We start from the raw sequence: 14,292 nt of genomic DNA on the forward strand, positions 1-14,292 counted from the left end.
TTACTTTTTAGAAGGCAAACGAATGTTCACAGACCATAAACTGTTGACCTTCACATTTTCTAAGTTGTCGGAGTCCTGATCAGCTTGACCACAGCGGCAGTTCTTTCATTTCAGAATTCTCTATCAGAATAATGCACATTTCTGGGAAAGACAATGTAGTGTCTGATGCACTTTCCCACTCAGTTGTGCTCAGGGTATCAGCTGTGGACCACGGTATTGACTCTCGCCGCCGCCCAAGCACAAGACAGTGAGATGGAGTTGTATTGCACCTCGATAACCAACCTGCAATGGAAGGATGTGCAAATTGATTCTGACAGCAAGCTGTTATTTTGTGACGTGTCAACAGGACAGTGATTCCAGATTTTGTGGAGATGTCACATTTTTGATTCCGTCCGTGGTCTTTATCATCCACCTATCAGATCGACTGTTCATCTGATTTCAGACAGATTTGTTTGGCATAGTCTGAAGAAAGCCATCACTCAAATGGCCAGATCTTGTGTAGCTTGTCAAAAAGTCCAAATCCATCAGCATACCAAAGCACCCTTCCCACAAATAACTCACTGTTTCTACCATGTCCACGTGGACATTATGGGACCAATTCCAGTTTCATGAGCCTACCACTATCTCTTCATGGTGATCGATAGATTTACGAGATGGCCTGAGACAGTCCCCCATGGCGGATTTTTCTACGGACTCTTGTGCTCGAGCATTCCTTAATTCGCTTCAGCCTACCAGCGCACGTCACTTCTCACAGAGGACCTCAATTTACATCTTAATTATGGATGCCCTCATCTCGGCTGCTTGGATCTAAGCTTCATCATACAAGCGCCTATCACCCACAGTCCAACAGGATGGTTGAACGATTCCATTGTCACCTTAAATCAGCCTTAATGGCCCATTTGGATGGGCAGACTAAGGGATATCATAAGCAAATTATCCCCTGTACTACCATCATCACATAGCAAACATGTTTCTTTTTTACCATTTGAACTGAAGGACTGTTAATACATGTTTGTACATAGAGGAACAAATGGTACCACGGTTTGGCCTCTGTATATCTGTTCCTGAAGACATATCCACACCTGTCTCCTGAAGAGTGCTCCTAATCTGTTGGATCTACATTTGGGGAGATCTGTCATTGCAGGTACCATACGAAGGACCATAAAGAGTGATAAGACAAATGAGGTCAACCTTCATCTTGGAGATTGCCAGGCAGCCTCTGTAATTCACAATTGACAGGCTCAAACCTTCCCATGTTAACAAAACTGCCCCTATTCAACAGCCAGCAGTCCAATGCAGGGGTTGACCTCCCAAAAAATTACCCTGTGATGGTGTTAGTTCTGGAGAGGGGGAAGGCCTGTAGCAGTGCTACAACTCCCAGCAGTCTAGTGAACTGGCATGGGATCTCATAACGTGGTGCGCGTGATTCAGTGTTTTTAAAGAATATGAGCGTGACTCGAGTAAACATGTTCTGATTTACCTGCAACTGTGTGTCTGTCATTATTGCACGTTCATCAGCCACCACTGGATTTTTAGTGGCTGCACAGGTATGTTTAATTGCTTCATTGATGAAGGTATAAGAGATCTAGGCTTGCTTCAAAGCTTTTGATCACCTTTGGAGTCTGTAGTTGCCAACATGAAGACCAGAGTTTGTGCCAATGAAAGTCAAAGAGGCTGAAAAACAAGAATAAAACAATAGGAGACACAACCCAAACCTTAGGATGACCAAAACCAACTACTTGGAACAAAATTAAGAAGAATGTATGCACTGGCAACCTCAGTAATCACAAAGGGACTGGTATTCCTAGGAAGACCTCCACTGCTGATCTAGAAGATCATATAACCATATAACCATATAACCATTAATGGAGCGGAAACAGGCCATGTTGGCCTTTCGAGTCCGCACCGGTTCACTGATTTTGTGCTAATGAGGAGATCTCCCCAAATGTAGATCCAACAGATTAGGAGCACTCTTCAGGAGACAGGTGTGGATATGTCTTCAGGAACAGATATACAGAGGCCATATTGCAAGATACAAACCGTGGCAAAGATGCTATGCTTTGGATCTTGGGCAGATCCTTTACACCTTCACTCTTTGCTCTTGTAATTTTAATTCTTCTTAAATTTAGGAATACAGCAAAGTAACAGGTCATTTCGGCCCAAGTGTTCATGCCCCCCAGATTGCCCAGGAAAAAACCCAAGCAGACACGTGGAGAATGTACAAACTTCTTACAGACAGCACAGGATTGAAACCCTGGTCTCGATTGCTGGCACAGTAAAGGCTCCGCGCTAACTGCTACTTCACTCTAATACAAGTTAACCTTGGTCTTTTTGGTAATTTTGGAGTATTTTTCTTTCTTCTACCAATTAAATCATTTTATACCATATACTCAATATGTTTTTATTATTAGTGTTTCTTTTCCAGCTATAATAAAATTAACAGCCCATTTATATATCACGTCTTCTGCCACACTTTCCCCGACCTTGTGCAGTTCAATTTCTACCCATGAGGGCTTGTCTCTTACATCAAAGAAGGAAGTGACAAATTTCATCTGATCACCAATAATTATATTTAAGGTAAGGAGGTTGTAATCCTCCCTTATCGTATTTCCAAGTTAATCTTTCCATGGAGATTTGAGCTAATTTACCTTTCCATAAAAAATCCTAATTAATTTATTCAAATTTTGAAAGAATTTCTGTTGTAGTGGTGTTGGGAGGGTCTGGAAGAGGTACTGTAGGCATGGCAATATATTTACTTTAAATCAATTCACTCTATCAATCAATGTTATTGGGAGAGTGACCCATTTATTTAAATCCTCTTCAATTTTCATAAGCAATGGGAGATAATTCAACTTATCTACTCTAATCCTCAAATATTTTATCCCATTAACTGGCCACCTAAATTGTGTATTTCTTTTGCAATCTGTGTTGTCTCCATTCATTAAAGCTATTATGTTACTTTTAATTCAATTTATCTTGTATCTTAAAACTTTCCTATAATCTTCCATTTGCAAATGGAAAGTCTTCGTAGAGAAGTTACAGGGTCTGTCAGATATATTATTGGATTGTCTGCAAAAATACTATTTTTGTGTTCATCTTGGTCCCCTCTAAACTTTTTAACATTTGGATCCTGTTGAATAACTTCAGCCAAGGTTTCTATGGCCAGTACAGAGGCTGGTAACACTGGACATCCTTGTCTACTAGACCTAGATAGTGGGAATATTGATGATATTTGGCCATTAGTCACAACTTTAGACTGTGACTCATTATAAAAGGCTCTAATCCAATTTATGAATTTTTGACCTAGTCCAAACTTCTCCAGTACTTTAAATAAAAAAAATACCATTCCAATCTATCAAAGGCCTTTTCTGCATTAAAGGCAACTGCCACACTATGTTCACCTTTTCTGGATCAAATGGATTAGTCTAAAAAATCTTGTTACATTATCTGCTGATTGCCTTTTCTTCACAAATCCTGTTTGGTCCTTGTTTATCAATTTAGGCAGAATTTTTTTTCAATTTGTTTGCCAGATCCTTAGTTAATATTTTATAATCAGCATTTAACAAAGATATTGTATGATGATGGTTGCAATAGATCGCTATATTTCTTAGGGATCACCATTATTATTGCTGTTGAGAAGGATTCCAGAAAAATATGTAATTCCATCACTTGGTTCAGTACCTCCAAAAGGAGAGGCATTGGGCAGATCTTTACATTCTTTGTAGAATTCTGGTCGAAAACCACCTTCGCCAGGAAATCTATTAACATGTAATAACTTCAATCCTTCTTAAATTTCCAATTGTGTAAAGGGTCCATTTAATTCATTCTGCTCAGTTAAATCTAAATTTGGAAAGACCATTTGTGGCAAATAATCATCTAATTTATTAGCACCTCCTTGGGATTCTGATTTATATGACTTTGTATAAAATTATTGAAAAGCCTCATTAATTTCTAATGGTTTATAGGAGATCTTGTTGGTCTCTGTTTCAATCGCATTGATTGTACGAGAAACTGTTCTGTTTTCAATTGCCAAAATAGGTCTTTATGAGCTCTTTCTCCCAACTCATAATACTTCATTTATTTTTTCTATCTTATATGTTTCTAAGGTATTATATTTTGAGCTTTTTACTAATGAGTGCCCTTCATTTTTGTTCTGAGCTCCTTCACTGTGTCCTTCTCCAAATAGTGCATCTCTTTCTCGAATTTATCTATCTCTTTTGTATCATCTCTTTTGATTTTTGAAGTATAACTAATTATTTGACCCCTTAAATAAGCTTTTAAGGAGTCCCATATAATAAATTTATTGTAATTGTTCAGTTACCAAAGTTAAATCTATCCTGGAATTTGAATCATGTCCGTTAGAATAACAGGAATAGTCTCTTTTGTCTCGGATGCAGTTTCTTCCAAGTATCCACTAAATTCACATCCTTCATTAAAACTAGGCTAGCTTTGGCCATCCTGATCCTGGCCACCATTTCAGTTAACTTGTCCAAAACCGGGGCCAAATATGAATTAAAATCTTCCGCTACTATTATTTTATGTTGAGCATCAACCAATTGATAAAAAAAGGTTTCTTCAATAAATCTTTCATCATCTTCATTTGGGGCATATAAATTTAACAGAGTCCAATATTCAGAATATACATGACAGTGTACCTTAACATATCTGCCTGCCCGAGCAGTTGTAACACTTTGAATTATCACTGGAAGATTCTTTGTTTTCAATATTACCATACCCCTTGCTTTAGAATTAATAAAAAGACACTATGACTTGGCCCACCCAGTCTTTTTTTAATTTCTGATATTCGTTCTCCATTAACTGTGTTTCCTGAAGGAAGGCCAGGTCAATTCCCATTTTTAAAGTAAGAAAGTACCTACTTCCTTTTAATAGGGTAATTGAAACAATTTGCATTAATACTAATTAACTTAACTATGTTTGCTATTTCCACAGAATTCTGATAATATCCAATTCAAATCTCTCATTTATTTCCTTCCAATATTCTTCTTCCTGAAATTCCGACATTATATTCCTCCAGTAATGGGCCCAGACCTGCCGATAGCTCCAATGGAAAAGGGTGAGATAAGATTGCAATGTATAAAGACAAAGAAAAAGAAAATAGACACCATTGATTCTACAACACAAGATTAAACAAACATATACATCCCCCAATAGGTGTTGAGAAAAAGAAACAAAACATCACCCAAAATATTATAACAGGTTATGACTAACGCACAGAAACACATCTAATTTGATGCACACAAACTTCGATCCCCCACCCCCCAGAATTAACTGTAAGTGCCCATATTTAGTATTCCATATTTACAAGAGAAATAAATAATTACTTCATACCAATTATCTAATAATACAAATCCATTACATCTTATCTATTTTTAGGTCCGGTAACTGATTTACAAAGTCAGTGGCATATTTTATATCCATGAAAGGTTTGTTTTCTGCATTAAGAACTATAATTTTCAAAATAGCAAAGTCGTAGCTTTTTTTCCACAATAGATTCTTTATGGGGTTAAGTTCCTGTCTGCTCCTTGAAAGTGAGGCGCTGATATCTGGGTAAATGAAAATCTTTTCCCCTTCATATGAAAGTGGTGTTCCTCTTTCCTTTGCACCTTTGGCTGCTGCTCTAAGAATTTTTTCACCCTCTTGATATCGTAAACATTTAATTAATTTTGAGTGGGGCTTTTGATCTTGAGAAAATGGAAGTATAGATTTTCTATGTGCTCTTTCTATTTCTATATTATTCCCCATTCTGTCTTGTCCCAATATTCTTGGAATCCACTCTTGAAAGACGGTTATTGCATCAGGACCTTCTATTTCTTCTTTGAGTCCTACAATTTTGACATTGTTTCTTCTACTGTGGTTATCTACAGCATCAATCTTATCCCAAAGTTGGGCTTTTTCCTCATCCCAAGCTTTTATCAAAGTCTGTAACTTTGTCATATTTCTCTTCTACAAGATTGTCTTTCACTCAGAGATTCTGTTACACCTTCAATTTTTGCCATTACTTTTAAAATGTTATTCAGCTTTTTATTTGTATTTTTTTCCTTCCTATTCAAAGCTTTCAATACATCATCTCTATTATGTTTAGGATTAGTTTCCCTTGACTTCTTCTGTATTTTCACACTGGCAGCCTCTAATTTCTTCCTCCATTGAAGTCGAATCCGTTGATCTGAAGTCTGTGTCTCTTTCCTGTGAAGACCCTTCTTCCCCACTGTCCAGAACTTACCAATCAAGCCACTGATTCCTGATCCACTGGAGGAGGCAGCGACATCGCAATACTAGGCCCAGGAGGAGGCAATTTGGGCTGGAGGTAAGTTGAACTTCTTCTCCAGGTTTCTTAACGTGTAGTAGGCCTTATCTCTGTTTAGTTTCTTTCTTCTGGTTTGATCCAGAAGCTGGCAGTCGAGTTCTATTTCTTTGAGAACCTATCTTCAGGTAGGTTTAAATTTAAAGTAATTGATTATTCTTGTAGAAATAAATAGTAAAAAATTCTATTTTTTTAAAGAATCCCAAGTTGAATTGAGGTTCAACATCTGATCTCTCATCACATCACCTAACAACCTCGCTGTGGATTGGACTGAAAATGTCGACCACGAGTGGAGGCTGTTCAAAGATTCATGCTATTCTTGCAAGCCATTGATGTTAATAGCAAACCGGATGCACAGAAGACTGCACTGCTACTTATTGTGGCAGTACCTCAAACATGAGGGGTTTTCAACACATTCTTTCAAGAAGAGATTACACCCTTGACTTCAACCCAAAAAAAAGAATCTGTGCTTTTACCTCATTGATAGCCAGATGAGCAATTCTGATGGAATCGAAAGATAACTCTTCACCTACTCATATGCAAGATTTTATGACTTACCTAATTTTGGACAAAATTAGATATAGCATTAAAGATGTCAAAGTTGAATTCGACAAGACATTGGGCCCATGGATTACTGTCACACCTTGAAGATTTAGTTGTGTAATTGTTCTGAGGATTCCCTGTCTGACATCTGTGAGTCACAATTTGATTCATGTCTACTCAATAGATGCAGGTTAACCTTGTTTAGTGGGAAGTGGAGGCTTAGTAAGGGGAGAGGGTTTATTTTTTCATTTTTATATTTATATATATATATATATATATATATATATATATATCTAGAGGAAGCCAGGCTCTAGTAGACAATTAACAATGATCACATTATAGAACAGGATGAAGACTTAGAGTCTTTATGTGGGATTCTTAATTCTATCTTATTATTTTCTGTTTAACATCAGAATCTGAGGTTTTGAGTAAGAAATGTTGCCTGATAATTAGGGTTTATATTATGCTATATATTTTATGTAGATACTATGGATTGAATTGAAATATGTAATCAGTTAGAAATCATGTGTAAAGGGCTTTTTGCTTGCCTCTTCTACCATGTATTTTCCTTCTATACTCCAGTTGAGAAGGAAGGAAACCCTCACGACTGCTGACCAGTCTGCCTGACCAGTCCGATGTAGAGATGCCATCGTCAGGATTCTCTGCTGCTACTGGTTGTGTGGAACGAACTGCCAGAGGAAGCAGTAGAGGCAAATACAATTACATTCTTTCGAAGTCATCTGGGTGGATCCATGGATAGCCAAGGTTCAAGTTCAAGTTCGAGTTCAGGTTTTGAGTCATCCGACTGTACATATACATACAACCTGATGAAACAATATATCTCTGGAACCCAGTGTATGCAAACAGTACATCTAACACACAAACAATATATACCTATAGCGATCCAAAGTAAATGCATCTAAATATCATTTATGCATTCAAATATTTCACCATCTCAGGATGAAGCTGTTCCCTAGCCTGGCAGTCCTGGGTTTTCTGCTCCTGTACCTCTTCCTTGAAGATAGTCTCTCAAAGAAACTGCAGGCTGAATGGTAAAGGTTCACAATGATTTTCTGAGCCCTCTTTAACCACCTCTCCCTGTAGATATTGTCAATAGAGGGAAGGGGGACCCCAGTGATCTTCTCAGCAGTTGAAATCACCCTTCATACTGACCTACAAACTGGTGCTTTCAAGCTTTCAGATGTATATGGGCTAAATACATGCAAGGGGGATTAGCTCAGGGATACAAGTTGGGCTATTTTCATGTTGCAAAGGTCTCTAATATTATGACTTGCCTTGAATCTCTTTGTAAATGCTTATCCCTTCAAATTGAAAGCTTGGAATCTCAATACTACTGTGAGAAATACGACATGCATGCCCAAATCTTGTCTGTTGACAGTCATCAAATTAGAAAAGAAATGATAGTCAAGCTTGTTGAACAAGGAAGTCTGCAGAAGCTGGGGTTGAGTGCAATACACAGACATGCCGAAGAAACTCAGCAGGTGGCGCAGCATCTGTAGTAAACGCCAACCAATGAGTCGGGCCTGGTCCCTTCATCGGGTGGAAGAATACACGGGCAGGCACCTGAATAAAAAGGTGGGGGAAGGGGGGAGGCGGAGGAGGAGAAGAGAGAGGAAGGGGCAGGAGGAAGAGCACAGGCTAACAGGTCAATACTGCAAGGAGACAGAAGAGAAGAGAAGCTGAGAAGTGATAGAGGGAGTTGTTCAAGGGTAACTAACTCTCTGAGAGGGGAAGGAAGGGAAATGGGTGGGGAGCTGGAGGCAACGAAACAGAAGGATAGGGAAAGAGACACACCCTGAGGGAGTTGGTTAAGGGAAATTGGAGAAGATTATGTTAATTCTGCCTGGTTGGAGACTGCCAAGATGGAATGTAAGGTGTTGTTCCTCCAATTTGTGGGGGTCTTTGCCTGCCTTACAGTAGACAAAAGTTGAATAATTTCATATATGTTACATTGTAAATGTATATTTACAATAATGGAATCTTTATCTTTGCCTTGGTTTAGGCAGTACATCAACACGCTTCACAAATTTCTCATTTTCTGTGTTATCAGAGCCACACAGCCCCTTACAGTGCTCCACAAACTTATTGTAAGTACAGTTAAACCCCTGATATCCTGCACCTATGGGGACTGGTGGATGCCTGATAAGTGTATTTTATAGTTGCTTGAGTCCTACTCTTATAATAGCCCTTCTTAAACTGTAGCACCTGGGTTGCCCTCCTGGGTCCCAAGTGTAATTACTGGGGCAAAGGTGCTGGAAGCACCTTTTAAATTACAGGGGGATCCTGCCCCCGCAATGAGATGTCACGCACTCACCGGAAGTACCGCTGGATGTTCAGATGCTGGTGGCCCGGTGACACACGCACGCAAGCGCTGACATTATCAAAATGAGCGTGTTGCCCATTTTCCTGTTCATATCGCTTCTGAGGTAGGTCAGGGACGGGGTTGACCGGGTCAGGCCCCTTCTAACTGCCGTGTAACTGGGGCACTAACCGGGCAAATTTCCCCGGTTAACCCATTTCACATGGCACTTTGAAAGGGCCTAAATAATCTAATTGATCAGCATTAGAATGATCCTATCTATTTATCTATTTATGTTCCTCAATTTGTTTTTGCCAGTTGCTTGAATTCCGGATACCAGTGGTTTTACTGTAAGTGGTTGCCAAGTTTTTGCCATTTGTGTTGGCGTTGGACTTCAGATGGAGTGGACATAATGACTCTTCTGCAGCTAGTGACAGCCTACATTATTGCTGGTCAGTGGCCCAGTGGCAGCACTCCAGGCAGACAGACTCTATAAGCTCTCCGGTTTGGTATAACTGGTGCAACACACAGTCTGCAAGAGGAACTCATTGGTTTGAGCAGAAGGAATTTTTTTTTCTCTGCCTGACATTGCTGGTCTTGTTGAGTTCCTCCAGCAGATTGCGTGTTCCTCGAGATCCCAGCGTCTGCAGTCTCTTGTTGCCTTCCGATAAAACTGGTAGTTATATGCAGTCACATATTTTCTCTCATTAAATACTTCACGAAGTGAGGACTGAAATTGTATTATTTAATAACAATTCCAAAATTACTGCCTGTTATTTTGATGCAATTTAAAGACATTTGGAGATTAATAATCCTTTTACAGTTAATTGGCCACTTGGGTGTATTTGGGCAGAATGGGCTCATGGGGCCAGGCATGTTGCCATGCTGTATCTCTAAATTAAAGTAATATACATTTGCAGTATATGATTGCAAGGAATTAAAAACCCTGTGTAATGATAGGATAATCTGCAATGAAAAAATATTAATGAAATATCACTTATTGCTTGTACTTGCTCAATTAGTATATGATCACGGAAGGAAGTTTCTTGTTAAAATTATTTAAGTATATTAAAGTGTTTCTTCTTTCTTTCTTTGGCTTGGCTTCGCGGACGAGTGTTCTTTACATGTAAATAACTATCTTTGACACTTCAGAATTCTACTTTTGTTCTGATGCACCTTTTATAATGATAATGCGATGAAGGAAAGAATTTAAATTTAAATCTAGACATATGGTATGGTAACAGGCCTTTTCGCTCCACAAGCCCGTGCCGCACAATTTACACCTGTAATGGATAAATATTGGGAGGAAATTGGTAAGATTAATGGGTAACATATATACAAACATTTTAAAACAGATCTCATTTGAAAGACTGAAGAATTCATATTCAGGAACATTGCAAAAACTATAGAGAATTTTATGCACATTTCACAAGTAAGTGCTAATTGAAATGATGTCATGAAATGAATAGACCATTATCTTGGAGGAAACAAACTGGCTGTTTAAAAGAACCTACAGAGTGCTCACAGAAAGGTCACTTCTGGTTTTTGTTTATCTAAGACAACAGCTTGACTAAGAGAGGAGAACTCCTGTTGTTTGCTGAAGAAGGTGGGGGTTTTTGCAAGTGAGAGAGTCACATGGGCTTTCTAGCAGTTGACAGTTGATGAGAGAGAGGGAGAGGAGACAAGCCCTTTCAGCTAGTGTGTGTGGCACTGAAAGCAGCTGAACAGTGCAAACCAGAAATGCTGGTTGAAACAGAAAGCTCCAGAGCGGCGGATGGCTGGAAGTGCTATCTGTCTGATGTTTCTCTTGGAATAATTGAAACAGAAAGGAACTCTGTAGTAGCCAGAAAGAAAGAGGTTACCATCTGGAGATCCCTGATGGGGCAAGTTTCATCAGCGAAACATTGAGGTAACTAATGGTGGTACCTCAGTTGTGGACATCCTGGAACAACAAATCTCTCTCTGCAAACCCTACAAGAAACTTCCGGAGTGGTAAACATTTACCTTTTGAGCAACAAAGCCTGGTGAACTTTACACATGTTAAATTCTGTGCACAGAATAAGAATTGCCTGCATCCAGAAAACTTGGAAGAAGGAGAAGTGAGATTGAACTGTGAACCAATGAACCTTTCTTAAATTTACACACACACAATACACATGCACTTAGAATTAGAAGGAGATTAATTTGGGTTAGTTAAGTATAGAGATAAGTTAAAATTTGATTCTGTTTTCATGTTTAAAGTTAATTAAAAACAACTTTTGTTTAAATAACTACTTGTCTTGGTGAATGTCTATTGCTGCTGGGTTTTGGTGTCTTTTGGGCTCGTAACACACCCAATTAAACAAACCCCCCCCCCCCCCCAGTACATTACGAATGGTGGGAGGAAACTGGAGTCCCTGGGGAAAACCCATGCAGACAGAAGGGTTGGGGGAACAACATATTAACTACTTGCAGACAGCATGGGATTCAAACCCTGGACCCGATTGGTGAGGACAAATTTGGAGTACTGTGTACAGTTTTGGTCACCAAATTATAGGAAAGATAGAGAGAGTGCAGAGAAGGTTCACGAGAATGTTGACAGGATTTCAGGGTCTGAGTTACAGGGAAAAGTTGTGCAGACTGGGGCTTTTTTCTCTGGAGCGTAGAAGATTGAGAGGGGACTTGATAGAGGTGTTTAAGATTTTAAAAGGGACAGACAGAGTAAATGTGGATAGGCTTTTTCAATTAAGAAAGGGGGAGATTCAAACTAGAGGACATGGTTTAAGATTGAAGGGGGAAAATTATAAGGGGAACGTGAGGAGAAATTTCTTTACTCAGAGGGTGGTGGGGATGTGGAATGAGCTTCCGGCAGACGTGGTCGAGGCGGGATCATTGGTTACATTTAGGGAAAGACTGGATCGTTACATGGATAGGAGGGGACTAGAGGGGTATGGACCGGGTGCTGGTCAGTGGGACTAGGAGGGTGGGGATTTGCTACGGCATGGACTAATAAGGCCAAACTGGCCTGTTCTGTGCTGTAAGTGGTTATATGGTTATATGATCGCTGGCACTGTAACAGCATTTTGCTAACCACGCCACCCCAAAATGTGAGATTCTGCTCCAAGTATAACAGTGACAGATGTAGGATGCCTTACTTTTGCAGCAATCCCTCTGATCCAAACCGATGTTGAGAAGGCCCAGATACACACACCTTTAATCATTAATTTATCCACTCTCACACATTTTCAGGTCACATCCATCCTGCAGAAACAGAAAGGTGCTTCATTTACCTATACTCCCATGACAAATGCAAGCAAATACAATTTGACAGAATTATTACAACTCAGTACGAGGCTATTTGGTCTCATTCCTGTCTCTTCATCAGCAGCCCCATTCCCTACAAATTATATACCCTTAAATGGCAATTCATTTTCTCTTTGGAAGGTGCAGACCGTTTCTGTTTCAGACTCATTTGCAGATCATGATATCCAAACATTAAGCAAAAAGTCTTGTCAAAGGCCAAGCAAAGGTCAGATCTCAATCAGCAACAAGATGGAATATAGGAAGGAGATAGAGAAAGTGGTGGCAGGGTGGCAGGATCACAACCTCTTTCTCAGTGTCCACAAAACAAAGAAAGCAGTTATTGACCAGGAAATGGAGGGGAGCAGCCATCCTGTTTATAGCAAGAGGGCAGAGGTGGTGGAGAGCATGTTCTTAGGAGTAAATGCCTTCGATAATCTTTCCTCATCCAACCAAGGTAGTTTTACAATCAAGGATACAATAGATGATGAGAGGATTGATAGGGTGGACAGAAAGGATCTTTTCCCCAAGGCAACATTATCACACACTGGAGTGTAATGATAGTGATCATGTTTGCATGGCAACTAGTAATGCCTTAATGTTTGATTAGCAGTAAGGGGGCTGACACACAATATGCAGATCTGTAATGGAGACTTGGAGCCTCATGGCCTCATGGTGTTGTTTACATCAACTTTAAAGTAAAGAACATTTTCCTTAATCCATGTGTTGTCTAAGAACTCACAAATACAAATACCAGATGAAACATGGTGTCAGAAGTGGGATGAAGGAAATTAAAAGGAAATACTTTGAAGGTAATATCTAAAGTCCAAACTGATCAGTGAAGAGAAGCTAACAAAGTGGAAAAATGGAAGGATTACATCACCAGTGAAACTTCAGCTGACAGGTAATGTGGCTGAAAATTGTAACAGATTTAAACAGCATTTTGGATTGTATTTAGTGGCAGTTTGAACTAATGAGAAAAGTGATAAAGTGAAAGTGTTAGTTTTCTTACATGTCGTGGATGATGAAGCCCTGGAGGTGTATAATAACTTCACATTTGCTGCTGAAGGAGACAAAATAAAACTGGAAAAAATAATGGAACAGTTTGAGGCAAACTGCATACCTCAACATAACATGATGTTTGAGAGGCACAGATTTTTCATCAATACAGAAAACAGAAGATCAGTACGTGCGTGAATTGAGAAATGGAAGCAAAACATGTGAATTTGGGAGACTGATTAGCTGGCTGATAAAAGACAGACTTGTCTGTGATATTCCAAATAATAGTCTTAAGGAAAGACTGCTAAGAGCGAAAAATCTAGACCTCGAAAAAGCCATAGCTATCTGTAGGGCTTCAAATATTGTAAATGTCCAGGCAAAAGAGCTGTTCAGTGAAACTAGCTGCAACGTGGATGCAGTGAGCAAGAACAGACATAAATTGTTTAACAAAAATCCCACCAAAGAGGAAAGAGGCGTGGCCAGTGAACAAAAATGAAAGGGACAATCGAAAGCCACGCTGTCGATGCGGTACACACCTACCAAAAATGTGTCCAGTATATGGTAAAACTTGTTATATGTGCAACAAAAGCAACCATTATGCCCATTCCTGTAGGAACCAAGTGCAGCAAAGCAAGATTCATACAGTAGATGAAAGGGAGGTAGAGGAATTCTATGTAGATGTTGTGACTGAAAACAAGAAAGAAAACAGACTGGTTGTTGAGATTAAAAGTGAAAGACATATATATTTCAGTTAAATTGGATACTGGAGCATAAACTAATGTAATATCAGAGATTGATTTTAAGACCATTAGACCCAGGCCAAAGATGT

At 39.3% G+C, this 14,292-nt stretch overlaps 1 long non-coding RNA gene across 1 annotated transcript; it reads right to left on the bottom strand.

The window, feature by feature from the left end:
• Positions 1-209: 209 nt before the first annotated feature.
• Positions 210-12,420, bottom strand: LOC138741796 (uncharacterized). The gene is made up of 3 exons (XR_011343764.1): positions 12,320-12,420; positions 1,481-1,674; positions 210-282 (listed from the first exon to the last, which is right to left on the bottom strand). It is a non-coding gene; the product is annotated as an uncharacterized lncRNA (long non-coding RNA).
• Between the last annotated feature and the right edge of the window lie 1,872 nt (positions 12,421-14,292).

The sequence above is a fragment of the Narcine bancroftii genome, chromosome 8, assembly GCF_036971445.1.
Source record: "Narcine bancroftii isolate sNarBan1 chromosome 8, sNarBan1.hap1, whole genome shotgun sequence".
In the NCBI taxonomy this organism is placed as follows: Eukaryota; Metazoa; Chordata; class Chondrichthyes; order Torpediniformes; family Narcinidae; genus Narcine; species Narcine bancroftii.